This window comes from Dermacentor silvarum, chromosome 1, assembly GCF_013339745.2.
Source record: "Dermacentor silvarum isolate Dsil-2018 chromosome 1, BIME_Dsil_1.4, whole genome shotgun sequence".
NCBI lineage: Eukaryota > Metazoa > Arthropoda > Arachnida > Ixodida > Ixodidae > Dermacentor > Dermacentor silvarum.
Window position 1 is genome coordinate 399,268,925 of NC_051154.1, and position 16,935 is coordinate 399,285,859.

A 16,935-nucleotide genomic window follows, 5' to 3' on the forward strand; every position below is an offset into this window, starting at 1 on the left:
TTCGTGTACTATTTTACGTGTTATTACATACCACTACAATGAGTACAATTAAACAATTTTGACATACTAGCTGTTGTCTTCGTAAGAAATTGTCACATATGCTAGCAGCCCGCTACAGAAGAGCAGGCGCACACATTCGAACGCCGCCCAGCCACCCGCCGAGTAGCAGACGAACAGGTTATAAAAGCGCCACCTATGGCCACCGGTTGAACGAAAGTGGGCGCAAGCTGCTCCCATAGAAGCCGGACATCTGTGCAGGTCTGTAGTTCCAGTAGGTCGTGCACAAGACGGACTCCACGCGCGTGACCAGAACGCGCTCTGATTGCTCCTTCACCCAACGAAGGGAACGAACGAACGCGGCGTCTGTTGCGTCAGTTGTGTGGCGGCTGTCGTTGGCGCCTAACGTGGATTGCTGTTTCTCGCAGGCGATCGAGCAATGTGGACCCGGTAAGCCTCGTCTCGTCTTTCTTGTGCAAGTCCTTTACATTGCGATGTATGAACGTCGTACTCGATCGGTTGTATCGTGCGTTAGTAAGCCCACATTTGCGGGCGTTCTCAGTCGAAGCCTCTTCTGCGCCATCTCGGACGGCGAACCTGTCGTGGCGTCCTTTCGGAGTTGGGGTAGCGTCTCGGCTTTCGTGACCGTTGCTCATATTGCGAACTCTAGGCCGCGTATGTGCTTCGTGTTTTCGTTTGTTGCTGTCTCTGCTGTTTTTGATGTGCTTTGCGTTCGTGCTCCGTAAGCATGCTGCCGCCAATTGAACCGGGGAAGTCGTGCTGCGCTGCCGCGGCTGGTGTCGTGTGTTTCATAGTGGGGTGGACGAGACGTTATTTTTCAATTCTGCGTGTTCGATGTATTTTAGATGGTGTAAGCAATTATCATTATGAAGTCGATGGCTCGCATTGTTGCGGGAACCGCATAGCGACGTGTGTTGCCACGTGCGCGTTATGGCCGTACTGCCGAAGACGTCGCTAGGCCTAAAGGTTCGTTTCGAAGCCTAAGAAACGGTTCGAACGGCGCTGGGAAAACGAATGGTGGAGCTTATGAAATGCACTTGTGATATTATTGCAAAAAATATTCTTGCTGTTTTAGTCTCATCACGGAATAATATTAAACAAATAGACTGATTGCGTCGCCGTCCGCTTCAAGGCAGGCGAAGCCTAGGTTGGCCGTGCAGCGACTTTCGTATCGCACCTCCCATCTCCGCTAGACATTTGAGTGGGGTGGTGGCTTTTCATAAGGTTGCAGCTTGGGTAATAATGCATGCCAGCGGTCATAACTGCTCACGAAACAAGCTGTTGCCGATGCGTCGCCGCTGGTGGCGATGCGCTAGCGTAAGCGAGGAGTTGCCGCTGACGGCGTGCACCTTCGTGTTCGTGCTTTTTTGGTGTAGTGGTCGTTGCGCCGGTTTGACTGCCGTCTGATTTGGAGATACCCCTCGTGCGGCCGACGTTCTACGGATGCGCAATACAGCGCGACGCAACGCATGTAGTCCACTGCCGTTTTCTTACTTTATGGCCAATGTAGTGCGCATAGGAAATGATGAGCCAGTGACAGTGACAAGAACTTTTATTGGTCCTGAGAAACTGGCCAGGGGGAGCCGAAGGCTCCCTCAGGTCAAGTCGGTGGCTCCGCCCACGATGGCACCGGGAGGCGAAATCCCGTTGCGATGTCGTGGGCCCTCTGGACTGCCTGGAGTTGGATGTGGTGGTGGTCGCTTCTTAGGAACTCCTCCCACTGTTCCTTTGTGGCAAGCATAGAGCTTTCTATGGCTGGGCACAGCCAGAGCATGGGATCGAAAGAGCATGAGTCGGCTCCGCATTTGGGGCATGACTGCGGGAAGTACGGGTCTATCCTGCTAAGGGACTGCGGAGTGGGGTACGTGCGGGTTTGTAACATTCTGAGCGTGCTAGCTTGTGGTTTATTTAGTTTTGGGTGAGGAGGAGAAAACCACCTTTCCAACGGTAGTGTGAGACGATCTCGTGAAAGGTGCACAATGGGTCTTTCTGGATGCTAGCCTCGTTACGAGGGCCGTTGACCGCTGCGCGGGTCGTGATATCGCGCGCCAGCCGGTGAGCCCTTTCGTTGAGTTTGCAGCCGTGCGGTTGGATTGAATCTCCCAGGTGGGCCGGGAACCATGAAATGTGGAAATATGCTTCCGTGCCAATTTGACTGAAATTAGTGAGCTTGTTGATCGCAATTCTATTCGCCCGTTTCGATACGCGCGCCGCCGAAAAGGACCTAACGGCTGTACGGGAGTCCAAAAAGAACTCTGGAATTTATTTTACCTGATTTTGGTCAATACCTGGGTTCATGTACCTTCATTTGAATCTAATCCGTGCTTTCTTATGCGCCCTGATTTTAGTACAGTTACGTGACCGGACTTTGTGTTTAGTGCACCTATGTGGCTGAACTTTGTGTTGCTGGTTTGAGTTGAGTTTTAGTGTGGCATTAGTGTACATATGTAACTGGATTTTGTGTTCACTGTAGTGCGCCTTTGTGACAACTTTGTGTTGCTTTGTGTAGCTGAGTTGACCTTCAGTATTAGTGTGGCATTAGTGCACTTATGTGACTGGACTTTGTGTTATTGTGATTTGGAGTCGACTTTTAGTTTTAATGCGTGTAGGTTAATTCCTTTTTCTCCCATATCTGTATGTGAAAAGGAGTACCGTACTTTCTGGCGCATAATACGCGTTTTTTTCTGTATTTTTCGTTGGTGTGTCTTATAGAACGGTGCGACTGAAGTACGTTTTTCTTTCGGAAAAGCTCCCGTCAAAATCAGATTCAATGTTATGGCCACGTGAAGCACGCTGGTTGACTTAATTGCTACGGGCTCTGTGCGCGCAATCGAGGTGGCGGATACGTTCTTCTCGAGTTTCCGAGCGCTGTGCGAGGACGGAGCAGCAACGCAAGTGGCGACAGGCCGACCCAGAATTCCTCGCATCTGCTGATCGCTGTCATGATACGGCGCGCGCCGCTGTGCAAACTACGCAGCTGCTACCAGAGTACAAGCCGCACCCCTCCATCCCACACTGCCATCCCGCTTTCTTTCCTTGTGCGTGATTCGGCTCGATTCGGCTCACCGTCGGACGCTTTCACTCGCACATACAACATGCGGCGCGCGCGGGGACGATAATATCGCCCTTGGACCTTATACGGAACATCGCGGTAACCACGACGGCAGAAATGCGCCTGGAGTGGAAATATATGGCACCCATACGCTTGCGCGTGACCCGCGTTCGCGGAGTGAAACGTCACCAATTTTTTTTTATCGCTCACCGAACGAACAGGTGCGTCTTATGCCAGTGGTGCACCGACGGGGGGTGATTCGGGGGTTGTAACCCCCCCCCCCCCTGAGGCCGACTTAACCCCCTCTTTTGTTTAACCCCTTTTCTTTCCTTACGCATTTGAGTACTGCAACTAAGATGTAAGACGCGCAATCGTCTGCACACTCGCAAAAAGCGCATTTTTTGACAATTTCCCCCGAAGAAAGTGAAATTAGCGCTGTTTAGATGGTATTGGCAAACTGTCAACCCCCCCCCCCCCCCCTCGCAGAGATCCTGGGTGCGCTACTGTCTTATGCACCGGTGCGACTTATATCCTTTTTTTTTTTCCCGGAAAAACTGCCGTTTTGAGGGGGGTGCGTCTTATACAAGGGGGCGAAATATAGACCGGAATTTATCGTAGCCGGCGCCACTCAAAGGCGACATCTCTTAAATACCACATAATAATAAAAAAATAAGCTGTCTGGGGTGTTCTCCCGAATCTTTACTATATACGGTGTCCAAAGGTAAAAAAAGCAATTCTGCCAACAGAGGCGCTTCGGCGGACATTATATTAAAGTCCCTAAAAAAAAAAAACTAAAGTAGCGCTACAGTGTACTAGAACTGTAGTAGCGCCATTCGTGTCGCCCATGCAGGCTCCTTCTCTCCCGCGTGTCTTGCAGATTGTAAATGGAGCCAGTTGAGGGGTGGCATGGCTGTTGGCCGAAAAGATGGGCTTGTTCAAATCTTTCCGGTAAACGGACTAGAGCGCTGCGGTCTAAAGCGATTCATTGGAAGAGTGTTCGAGAGATAAATACGGCAAGTATCATGCTTTGTAGACCAGTGAAATAATAAAAACGCTTGCACTGCAAAAAACATCACCTCAAGCAAGCAATACTCGATGCGAGAGCCGACCGTTTTCTTGCGGACGCGCTCGGCGCTGACGCTCTCGATGGCAGCGCCACTATCGCCGTGTAAACTCGGCGGCGCTAAGAATCTGCAAGCATGACGCACTAGCTTTTCTGAAGGTAGTGAAGGCGCCATTTTGTCTGTCCACTGCGTTGTTTATTTTGGCACGCGATGCCGACCCGAAGAGCCGCGAAACGAGCGCGCGTTCCACAGACGACACCGGCGTACCGTTCGCCGAGCGGCTGCCCGAGCGCGGCCGCGCGCCGCTTTCGCTTTCGCGTCCGTAGTTTCCTCCTGGACGCTGTAGGGGCGCTGCTGCAGTTACTGAGAGAGGAGGCATAGGCGAAGGGGTGCGGTTGGCGCTACTTTATTTTTTTTAGGGACTTTACATTATATAGGTGAACAATTAGTCGACAAATCTTGAATAACTTTTGCAAAAATGAATAAGGTATATGTTTATAGTTGAAACGTCAGGACTGTCGTACCTAAAGACAATTCAACTTAGTTGGCTTCTCCTGGTGGTGCTCTTGCAGGATATTTACAATAGGGTTTCACAATAAGCTAATTTCGCATTCAGGGTCGTGGATCTCAGAGCAACGTCAAGCCGGGGGAGAGAGTTAAAGAAAGGGAAGTCAGTCATTGCTTGTTTTCGCCTGCCAATTGCCAGATCGCTACTGTTAGCAGCGTCGACCCAGTCGAGAAATCCACCAGCCCGGGTCTGGTGTTTACACCAGAGCGGTAATGCAGACACGGGTTCTGGCGTGTCTGGAGTAACCCTGCAGGTCTGGCGTGTCATCTACTGTGATTTCAAATGCGTCAGCACCAGTATCGCATTGCCAACAATGATGTCATGATTAGCAGGTTTGGCGCTTATACAATGTATTTCATTTATTATACTCTCAAGACCACAAGGTATTACAGAGGGGAGTAGGGTAAAAAAAAGTCACAAAACAGAGAAAAAAAAGAAGGCAGCAAGCGACGTAGTCATAGAGATATGCCCGAAGCAATGGTGGCAATTATGGCCGTACGAAATTGTGCGTGGTCTTCAACAGCAATCAACGTGCCGGGAAGGTGGTTCCATTCTTGACACGTCCTGGGAAGCTTTAGTGCGACACTGGAAAACTCCAACTTTGTGGTGATGATCAATGCGAGGAGATATGTAGGTTGGAGATGAAATAAGGTAATCGCACAGATATGAAATATGGAAGTATATTTTATTGAACAGAGCGAGGCAAAAGCATTGGCGACGAGCAGAAAGAGGTGAAAGTTGCAAGACAGTTTTCGTAGAAGTTACGCTCGCCGTACAGTTATAATTGCTTAAGATGAAGCGCGAGGCATTATTTTGAACACGTTTGAAAGACTGGGTTAGTGTCTCAGCATATGGGTCCCAATTGATGAAGCATATTTCATTTTACTTCTAATTAGCATCTTGTACAAAATTAACTTTAATTATGATGGAGCAGAAGTTTCGATGGATATAACCTAACATGCGATTACTTTCATTGATAATGCTGTCAGTGTGTAAAGACCAGGAAAGAGTAGAGGTCAAATGGACACCTAGGTATCTGTAAGATGTAACCGCTTTCATGGCAGTATTGTTAAGGTAATAGGTCGGAAGAGGAAGTTCACGGCGGGTTACACGCATGGTTTCGCACTTAGATGGGTTTAGTTTCATTAACTACAAGTCGCGTCAGTTACAGACAGCGTTAATGTTGTTTTGCAGAATGTTAGTATCAGCGGTGTCAGAAATTTCACAAAGAATAATGCAATCGTTGGCAAAGAGATAAATGTTCGAAGATATTTCATTGGGTAAGTCGTTAATGTAAATTGAAAAAAGGAGAGGGCCTAACACTGATCCTTGAGGAACGCCAGATTCAATAGGGGTAAATGGAGAGAAGTGGTTATTAAATGCAACAAACTGTGCTCGATTAAGAAGAAACTGCTCTAGCCATGCAGATTACGATCAAGACTTAGTTTACTAAGCTTAAAAATGAGTTCGTGACATACCTTGTCAAAAGTTCATGCGCAGACAGTCGAAAACTGTCTGCGCATGAACATTTATCAAAATAAGATAAAGATTGTGAGTGAACGAAAGCAGTTGTGTTTCACAGAAAAGAACTTTTGCAGAAACCGTGCTGTGTGCGTGTGAAAAATGAGTTATCGTCTAAGTGCTTAACTAAATAAGAGGACAAGATATGTTCGAGTACTTTACAAGGAATGCTAGTGAGGGAAATGGGGCGGTAGTTATGAGGTGAGCTTTTGTTGCCGGACTTGTAAAGTGGAACCACCCTCCGAATTTTCCAGTCTGCAGGGAGCTGATGGGTGTCCAAAGACTGCTGGAATATTTTTGAAAGTATTAAAGATGAGTAAACAGAAGTGATTTTCAAAAACTTTGCGGTAACCAGGTCTGGGCCAGGGCTTGACGACACCTTGAATTTTTAATTAGATTTTCATCCCCAAGTGGCTCAACCATAATAACATCCATTGCTGGATAATTGCAGCTATCTAGGGTGGGAAACAGGATCAGGACATAGAACGAAATTACTACAGAATACGGAGTTCAGGATTCGGGGACATTCAGCGTCGGGTATAGTTGATCCACTAGAATCGGCTAAGGTTTTTGTGTCATCTTTGGAAGGGTTTATGATGCGCCAAAACTTTTTCGGATCTTTTGTAAGTATTGTAGGCAAAATGTGTTCTTGAAATTATACTTTTAGCGCGTTTTTAGCTGCTATGTAAGCTTCGTTTGCATTGTTGTAAGCGTCCCACTTAAAGATGCCAACAGACTTTTTTTTTCTGCAAGGCGGTACAGGCACTTTTTCCGATTGAAAAGCCTCTTTAGGGGGGAATTAAACCAAGAGGCCTTTGAATTCGATGATATATGCGATGGAATAAACTTATCAGTTAGTTCATGTACTTTGTTTCTGAATATGATCCAGTTATTGTCTACTGTGCGATCGTCGAAGTTACTTAAAAAGAGGTCATAAAAGTTAGATAGTTCCAAGTTTATATTTTTAGCGGTTGCCTTCTTGTAGTCATATATTGAAATTTTTTTTCACAGCTGGCTTTAAAGAACGCGTAACGTTAAATGAAAGAACTAGATGGTCGCTTACACCAGGTATACATGAAACATCCGGAATAAGGTCAGGATGAGAGCATAGTATCAAGTCTAAGATATTGACAGTTTCCTTTTAAATCCTTGTTGGTTCAGACACTAGTTGAATTAAAGAAAATAAAGAACAAAGATTGAGAAATTCATTACACATTGAAGAATATGGATAACAAGCAGGTGGATCAGCATTCCAAATTATATTTGGGAAGTTAAAGTCCCCCATTAATATAACAGGCGCTTTTGGATGCAGCACAAAAAGTGTGTTTAGTGAGTCCTGAAGTTCGGCAGTGAAAGAAGACGGGTAAGAGGGAGGGCGGTAACAAACAGTGAAAATAAATTTTAGATGGCCTAGGTCAACGCAGGCGCACACTATTTCTAGGTCGCTGTGAAAGGTAACGTGATGACAAGGCAAATATTTCGAAATGGCAAGCAGGACGCCTCCGCCGTGGCCAGCCATGCGATCACACGGAAGATATGAGAGCGGTATATGTCTAAAATTTCAGTCGTACACCTGAGGGTGCAACCACGTTTCAGTTAGAGTGATAATACCGGCACCGCAGTTGTCAACGATAGAGTTAAGCGCATCGCGCTTGTTTATCACACTTCTTATGTTAGCAAGAAGCACTGTACATGTGCTGCTGAAGCAACACCACTACCCCTTGCGTGTTCCTACGTAGCAAAGGGACTGCCTGAACTGACGGCTGTGGGGAGTGCGTGCTTAATTTGCTTGACGCTGTCACTCGAGTCGTACAAGAAGGATTGGCTACCAATAAAAAGCTTATTAAATGTGATCTGAAACGGGGGAGAATTGAACTGGCGCTTACCAAATTTGATAAGCTTTTTCCTTGCGTGCCTTGTAGCGGGTGAGAAGTCCTCAGACACAGAAACATTAGCGTTCAGCTTATTGCGCAACAAAAGTATGGTTTCCTTGACCTTAAAGTTCGTTAACTTCATTATGATGGGGCGGCACTTCCTGTCTGAAAAGGCCGCGATACGATGTCCGCGTTCAACCAAGTTCAGTGGCAGATCACTTTCCATCGCAGACGACAAGGCAGCTATTTTCTTTTCGGTCTGCAGCCATGATTCACGGGAGTCAGGTATGCCATAAAAAATTCGATTGTTAAGCCACGACCTGTCCTCCAGATCGTGGGGATTAGGGCGACCTGCTGTTTTCCAAGGTTTCCGCTGACTGTTGAAATTTGACCAAATCACTAGAGACATTGTCAAGTGTTTCCGATTTTCTTTCGAGTGATTCGAGGCGGCAGTGAATGTCAGTTAGCTTACTTTCGATAGCTTGTTGGCTTGTTTTGACGTCCTTGACGTCCTTTTAACTCAGTCTGGCCTTTGCCAAGTTCACCTGTTTTTTTAAGCCGTTAGCTGTTGTAGGACATTACTAATTTCTTCAGACTGAAGCTCAATAACACTATTAGAAGCAACGACATCTTGGCTTGATTTTTGAGGTGCTTGGGGCCTTGGGTTTTTCTCGACATCGCCACATTGTAACAGCAGTACTCATAATAATGCAGTCACACACATTATGGAACAAAACAAGTGGGCAGGGCAGCAGCAATAGGGAGAGCTTGTCACTCCGTCTAGTGTACAAAGCCAACTTGTTATGCACCTGAGGAGCGAAGAAATGATGCATATGAAGCATACTTCCACAAGCGCTGCTCCACTGCCCACTAAAATGGTAGCCCTCCGCGCGTTGCTTATGAAGAGGCCGGGCATGTGCGATATTCCGGTGTTGCGATCCCAGAAGCGATGAGCTTCCTATCCTGCAACCAACTGTGCGAAGGCGGCACGTAGGTAGGTCTCAGCACGTGTGCTGTCGAAGGAACCACGATGGTCATGATCAGCAACCGCGGAAGTGCCTGCCTCAGGGTAGATATGCAGGGGCGCAAATGGTGAAACAATCGCCAGGATCTGCAACACCTGAGGAGCGAAGAAATGCATATAAAGCATATTGCCACAAGCACTGCTCCACTGCCCACTAAAATGGTAGCCCATCCGCACGTTGCTTATGTTCTTTGTTGTGGCCAGCTGCGTTCGCCGCAGCTCACTCGTCTTCTGGGAGAGCCACATCCGAATTCGCTTCGCCGGCCTCAAATTCAGAGGCCTCTTGCGGAGACATAGTGCCTGAAAAAAAAAAAAAATTGTCGACTTTAGTTTCTGTATCTTTGCTGCAGATTTATGCCCTGCCTTCCATGTGAAAACAATGCATGCAATACAATGCGATTTTAATTGAACTTTAGAAATACTTATCAATGAACCAGTAGATTACAGTGGAATCTCACTAATACAAACCTGCTAAAGCAGCACTGACGTCCGTAACTATACCCAGGTGCAACACATCTAGAACCTAGTCTTCATACAGTGCACATATATGGGTTTATCACTTACGCTGTAGTTGATATTATGCTTAGCAGTCAGTACACTCACTATTTGATAGGAGCTTACTGCAAAACATTTTCAGTCTTTGGTAATGCTCACATTATTAACCATGAGAAACGCAAGGTGGTGGTTAAGCAGCCACAGCGTATATTATGGTCCTAACGTATTTATGTGCATGCCTAGAAATTTTGCCCACCTACACGAGTGCAATAAGCATATTCAAGTATCTGTTTGGCACTGTGCATTGTGTAGTGCATAGTAACGTTGATAGCATATACTGCATGCTTTTAATAGGCCGCAGCACACAAGTGACGCCTCCTGAACCTGGGCCAGCCAAAGAGCATTCATTCGCCGAAAGCAAAGCAGCCAGGAGAAGTCCCCACACCAACAAGGTACACTCTTTCACAAAGAAAAAAAAAAGGCAGGCCATCTGCCTGATAATGGCTAACCAGCCTTTACTTTTATTTGTGATGGGAAGTAAAAGGTAGTCTTGCACTACATGCACAGCTTGGCGTGGTAAGGAAGTGACAATGTGGCCATGTGTAAAAGGAGGCATGGGTGCCAAGGCAGCTCATACAAAGCAGCAATGCATGTAGTCAGTGAACGAATGCAGACGAACCCACTTATAACAATACCGGTTTTACCAATATATCGGTTATAACAACGAGAAGCTGCTGCACCGTCAACTTTTGTATGCTTTCTATGGTCTTCTTAGCTCCCAAGAGAGTCAAAGGCGTTTGTACAACCGGCGACACTGAGACATGCACTTCCCGCCTGGTTCTTTCCTGCTTCTGTGGTCTCTGTCGCGTCAGTTTGGCCTGTCAGATAAACTGCTGTCTCTCTACAGGCCCATACTGAGTACTTCGTGCCGTGACTCCTGTCACCTATGAAATCGCCCCTGACGTCCCATCTGCTTCTCAGTCCAGTGATATCGTGCACGTTACACGACTAAAGTATCACTCTCCCAGTGATGACATTTAGACGCTCGAAGACTGCGCTTCTGCCGTCGGGAGATTATGCTACATGCGTGTTGTATTTGGTCATTTGAACCAGGTGTACAGGCGCCGTCACTCGAGCGAAGAGGAGGAAGTACGAACTGGGCTCGCATTGTGAAGCCAACCGGCCAGCGCTGCAACCGCTGCTGTAAATAGTTTCTCGTTTAACTGACTCGTCCTTCGCTTAAGAAGATTGAGAATGCGCGGATCACACTACCCTAGTTTTATGCTGCAGTATGCACATTTACTATGATAACCAATTGGTTTACATTTATTCTGTCGATGCCAAGTTGCTGCAATAGGCAGGCTAAAGAGCAGTGCAAATATCTGTTTATTCAGTACATAAATTAAAATTAGTTTCGCTATGAAAATATGAACATAAAATAACTCAAATGCACCAAATTTCCTCACATACGCTCTGCTGCCATAACAACCAAGTAATTGGTCAAGGCAAAGTGCTAAGTCTGAGCTGCTTACCTTTTCATTTTTGACTAAACACCATCTCAGACTGATGCCTAGAAGAACCTTGTAATGAAACTGACAACCAAAATTCTGACGAGCGCTCGGCAAGCAACAGCACAGGTGCACTGTTGTCGACGGAGTTCCATTTCCTGCGTTCGCAGGGCACTTCTATGCACACACTAGAAGCACGCCCAATACGTGTGTAGTTAGCAAGCACGATTACTTACCTTTTGAATGGTACGACGCAGTCGCAACACGCTCTCTAAGTTGCAGGTGCTGCGTCGACGTTACTTCCAGCATCCATGCCGCTATGTAGTGGACGAGCTGAGGCATGCTAATAATACGCATTTGTTTGCGACGTCCACCCGACTTTCCACAACCAGCGACAAAGGGGACGGACTCGACGCCATGAAAATCATTGGTTCACATTTGCTTGGCGCGCCACGCATGTGGCGAATTTGCAGCATGACACAAGCTATCTTCTGGCACTTCTGTCACACTAACTGCATCCCATTTCATTACAGCAAACACATCGTCGCAGCGCGCACAAACAACCGGCAGGTTGAAGACAGGAAAAACAACTGCGCCACCTGCATGCTTGTGAGACTTGTGGCCTCCAGGGTTCGTACAGGTTTCAAAGAAAAAAATTCAAGGACTTTTCAAGGACCTTTCAAAAAATATAAATATTTAATACAGTAATTCACACGTTACATTTTATTGGACAGAACAAAGAAAAGTGATTTCACTTAATGCACGTACAGCTTCATTTGACTAGATGAAATTCTGAAGCTCGGGCAAGTCTTTCAGTTTCTTTTCCATTTGCATCTTAATGCTGCCGAGCTCGTCAGCCTTCGGTTTTGCGGTCTTTCTCAAGCTATTTGATTTCACCACGTGCGTGATGTCACTAGTTCTCTCAGCCTTTTCTGCATATCTGATATATCTGCAAAGGCCGTGAAATCGGCAACAACTGCCTCAAGCTTCTTTTTCTTTGTCTGCAGCCCTTCAACTTCTTCCATGATTGTGCACCTTTTTGTCTGCTTCGAGTTTTCCTGGTACCGTTTCTTTTCCGATTCCAAGTGTGCACCGTAATGCTGCCTCGCTGTGGACACAGCTATTCTGAGTTATTTTCTTATAGAAACGTTCAAAATTTCACCTGCCCTGTCCACGGCGTCACATATGATACGCTGTGGAATGTATGACAAAGCTTTCAGATTCTCTGTGGAGATCTGGCGGTTGACGCTGAACCCCTGTTCGACAGTTGCTTGCCCATGGCTCAAAACAAGCAACAGCCTGACTGCTTTCCACAGCTCTTTGTAGGAGGGATTGAAGCTAAGGAGGTCATGAAAAAAAAACTTATCCTGCCTGCTAAGGCTCCTCTCAAACAGGCGAAGCTCGTGCTTTACCTCTTGCAGCTCAGTATATTCTGCCATTACACATTCCCATTGGCAGTCACTCAGTCTTCCTGCCACGGTCAAGACGTCTTCCTTAGGCCCCCAAGGCACTGATACGGCTTCGAGCACATGAGCCGTGGGTATAGAGGTGCCAGGTTTCTAACCATTGATGATTTAAAGGAACTTCATTCGAGTATTTTCTTGGTCACAGCTTCCTAAAATAGTTTACCCTCCATTCTGAATTGAAATGTAACCTTTGCACTTGCCCTTGAATCTTTCAGTGCTTGTTCACATTTGGGGTCGATATCCACTTTTTCAAGTGGAGTGTGGTTATCAGGGTTGTCAACGTCTACCTTGAGCAAACCACCAATCCCTGCCAATGGAGACAACACTGAAGCCTTCATGAATTTCACAAGAAGCTTCCACACAACACTCTGAAGGTCTCTAGCAAGAAAGGTCAAGAATGGCTGAAGAATGGAAGCAACTCTGAGAGCCAAGTTCAGTTTTACCAGCGTCAAGGAATCACGACAAAAGCTGTACACATTTTCAAACGATGCATACTTTGGTAAGCTCACCTGCTTACTCCTTGCAGACTTCACATATTTGTCATTCCAAAGACGCAAAGCTTTTTTAATGACAATTGTGTTTTCCACCCATCGGTGAGACACAAACTGTAGTGGAAATGTTTCCTGGTTAGTCACAGTTGAAAAATCTTCCCTTCATGCTGGTGAGTCTTGGAAGAGTGCACTCACGCTTGACACCAGAACGTCAATGCCCCACTTGCTGGCTCCTACCCCTGCCCTGTAGACATTGTGTATGGTATCAAGGCTTCAAGTCCCCAAGTCAACACACTGGACCTGATGGGTTTCCTGCAAGTGCACTTGCATATTCCTAAAGTACTTCAGGTTAACGTTCGGCCCATCCATTGAGATCTGAAGAACCTTGCCGAGTGGCAAAGGCTCCAAAGCCCTTAGAAGTATTTCCTGAATGTCCTCTGCCGTAGAGTGCCCCATAAAAGTGGATGTGTAATATCTGGTGGCGACGTTGCGTGACAAGTCCCAATAGCACATATGCACGTTCGTTTGCTTCTCTTGCAGGGAGTCATTCGCTGACTCGACGAAAAGCACGACATAATAGTCAGATTCTGTACCTCTTGTTGCAAGGATGCCAAAAAAATGGCCTGAGCCCATGGCACGCAACATACGCGCATTTTTTTTCCGCAGGAAAACGATTTAGCCATGTTGCTGTCGGGAAACATCCGCTTGAACAAGTCACCGGTTTGTGCGGATGATCCGTACGAATAGTGGGAAGTAATCACTTTCATTGTCCACAGCATTTCTGCATCGGTAACCACCTCTTGTGACTTGCAGGTGCTCTTTAGATGAGTCGCCTGGCGATGAAGCCAACCCAGTGGACCGCTCGCTTGTGCTTGGTGCCAGGTAGTTCTGTATAGTTTCTAGCTGCCATTTGCACCATTCCACAGTGCTTTGCACTTTTCGTGTGGCTTCTGAGAGCAGATTCGCCCATAGAAGCGATGTCGAAGGTCTTTCTGCAGTATGTGCATTTCGTGCGGTGGGGGTCTGATGTATCCGGCGCAACTCAAAGTTTGTAATCGTCGTTGCTGAGCCAAGCCCTTTAGAATTTACATTTCCCAGGCATTATTCTGAACTATGCGTACCACAACCGAAACGAGGGAAAAAAGCAAACAAAGCATCGACGGCACCGGAGTTATCGCGCATAAACAGCACAATGTGGCCAACAGGCAACGCTCGGGCTATGAGGCCTGTACCTGCTTTTAGTGGGTTGCCAATAAATCTAGCCCAAGGCAAAACCCTCCAAAAAGTGAAATACTACCAAATTTAACTGTTAAGATTCATGTAACTGCTTTTTCGTTGCAAATAAGCATGATGGCACAACTTGTATTTTTTTCCGAGGAGGTCGAGACTCTAGCCTCATTGTGGCCAGCAACTTACGGCTTTTGGCCAACCCTGAAGTCGAAGCAAGTCAGAGGGGAAAAAAAAAAATTGCGGTGGACGCGCGCTTGCCTCTTCCTTGCACAACAAGTTTGACTTCGCGGTCCCGGCATTGCGGAGAGCAATGAAGTCTGCCGGGACCACCCTCAACTGTCATATAATGTGAGTCGCACTGTCGGACCCCATGAAAACCCCAAGAATTGAAGGGTTCTCAAGGACGGAAAAGAAATTCCAAGACTTTTAAGGCCTTGAAAACGGAACTTTCAATTTCGAGGGTTTTCGAGGATTTCAAGGACCTGTGCGCACCCTGCGGCCTCTGTGATTCCTAGAATATTAACCAGTGCACTCGCATAATCGCATTTTGTGCCAGGTTGCGCTCAACTGCGCATAGATGTTGCGAGACAAAATAACCATTGAACACTATATTTTACGCTATAGTTCAGCGTAGAAAGAAATATGATGTGGTTTCAATTTGAATCGCTTCTGCCGTCAGCAGCTAGCAAAAGCGTAGCCTTCGGGATCAGATTATACTATCCTTAGGAAGCCGTCGCTAGGGCGTGATTATAATGATTTGGGCTTTGGACAACTGTCACGAAGCCGGACGAAGCCCAAGCCACTACTATAGTATGGAGGGGCTGTTTATATGTGTTCTGTGCTACAGTGTACTAGAAGCTTCTATAACACTGTAGTGCTAACTACGCCGTCACTTCGTCTTAAATAACTTCCTGTTGTCGTCAACATCAACTGGAGCCTCAGAAATTGTTGACACATTCTCCGAGGTACACATGTGCACTGTGCGATGTTTCAGTGCGCGTTGTAACTGTGTTAGTCGGAAAGCATCAAATCTACCAGGGTTATTCGCTTGTGTGGCGCACGTTACACCCGTCTCGTCCGTATCTTGCTTTCGTTCTGTCGGTGCATTTAATGTGCGAAGGTTGCGCTCCTGACGTCCGTACCTTCTGTGATTATCGTGCGACCCAGGAAGATTCCTTGAAAAAACCACATGCCTCTACAGCGTGCATATGTCCTCCTAGGTAGTGTGTGCCAGAAATGTGCAGTGGTGTACGATGTGTTAGCAGCGAAGTGCTGCAGTGCATTCCAGCGAATAGACGCTGCCGCTTAAGCGCGGTTTTCTTTAGTGTTTTTTCATAATCTTTGTGATTTACCTGCATCTGCAATAGAACCCACAATGCTTTTCCATGACGTTACATTGCGAGTGTGTAATTTTGTGTCTTGTTAGCCTTCTTTAGTGAGTGACTTTTAAAGATATTCTGCTTGATAGTAAAAATGTCTGTAATGACGTTGAAATAATCTGGCTTTTTATTCCTTGACTATTGGCGTGAGTGGTAATATTACGAGATCTTAGCAATCAAGCTCTGGACTTCGAGCTATAAAGCAGAATACTAAACTTGTTGCAGTACCGGATTCTTATTATGGTGTGTCAACATCTCAGCAAGTTCTCGGTGCTGAGGGGCTTGCACTTAAAGGCAAGTGTAATTGTCTACTCATCTGAAGTGTATATCATTTCATATCATTTGTTCCAAGTACAAATTTTTCATAGGTGCACTGCTGTCTTTTTGAGTTGAAAAAATCAATTTGAGATATTATTCAACAGTATGTGTTGCAATGTTTGACATGAATTCAGGAGTATTATATGTTGTGCCATGCGTAGCTACTGTGTACAAGTATTTCTATGAGTACACAACATCTTATTTCTCCATCGCCTGTAGTTTGTAAGTCATGAAACAAAAAAATTATTTAAAATTTTTTTTCAGCCGGCACTGAAAAAGTTTGTTTCACACAGTCTTGTTAGTTTGGTAATAGGCTTTGCCACCAAATTATTTTGTATGTGGGATGTTTATATGCATTTGATTGGACTATGGTACAAAACATGACATGAGCAGCAATCTGCTCACTAGAAAATAAGCTCCGGTGTCACACTACTGCTAAAATGAGATTTACAGACCGAACGTGTGTGTGGTTGTCCGAGTTACGCATTTGCCAAGCACAGTGCCTGTGTTTAGTAAATATCAGCCCTTTCTTCCCTTCACTTTGTGTAATTCTTATCTGGTTCTCACATAGTGTTTAGTATAATATAACATAAATAAAAGCAAGGGCTATATGAAGCACAAATGTTAGGTACGAGTACTGGCTTTCAGCACATCACTCATAGAAGGGCTTGAAACAAAGCGGTTATGAATGAAAGTTTGCGCTTCTAGCTTCCATAAAATCAATATTGAAATTAGATTATGGAGTTTCACGTTCCAAAACCACGATCTGATTATGAGGCATGCCGTAGTGGGGGACTCTGGAAATTTGGACCACCTGGGGTTCTTTAACATGCACCTAAATCTAAGTACATGGGTTTTTTTCGCATTTCGCCCCCATCGAAATGCGGCCGATGCGAGTAATTGACCTAGATAAATGTACTCCTTTAC

The 16,935-nt window shown here is 46.0% G+C and overlaps 1 long non-coding RNA gene across 1 annotated transcript; it reads left to right on the plus strand.

Moving 5' to 3' along the window:
• Nucleotides 1-283: 283 nt before the first annotated feature.
• Nucleotides 284-16,034, plus strand: LOC125942789 (uncharacterized). The gene is made up of 3 exons (XR_007465361.1): nucleotides 284-447; nucleotides 9,971-10,068; nucleotides 15,916-16,034. It is a non-coding gene; the product is annotated as an uncharacterized LOC125942789 (long non-coding RNA).
• Nucleotides 16,035-16,935: the final 901 nt, after the last annotated feature.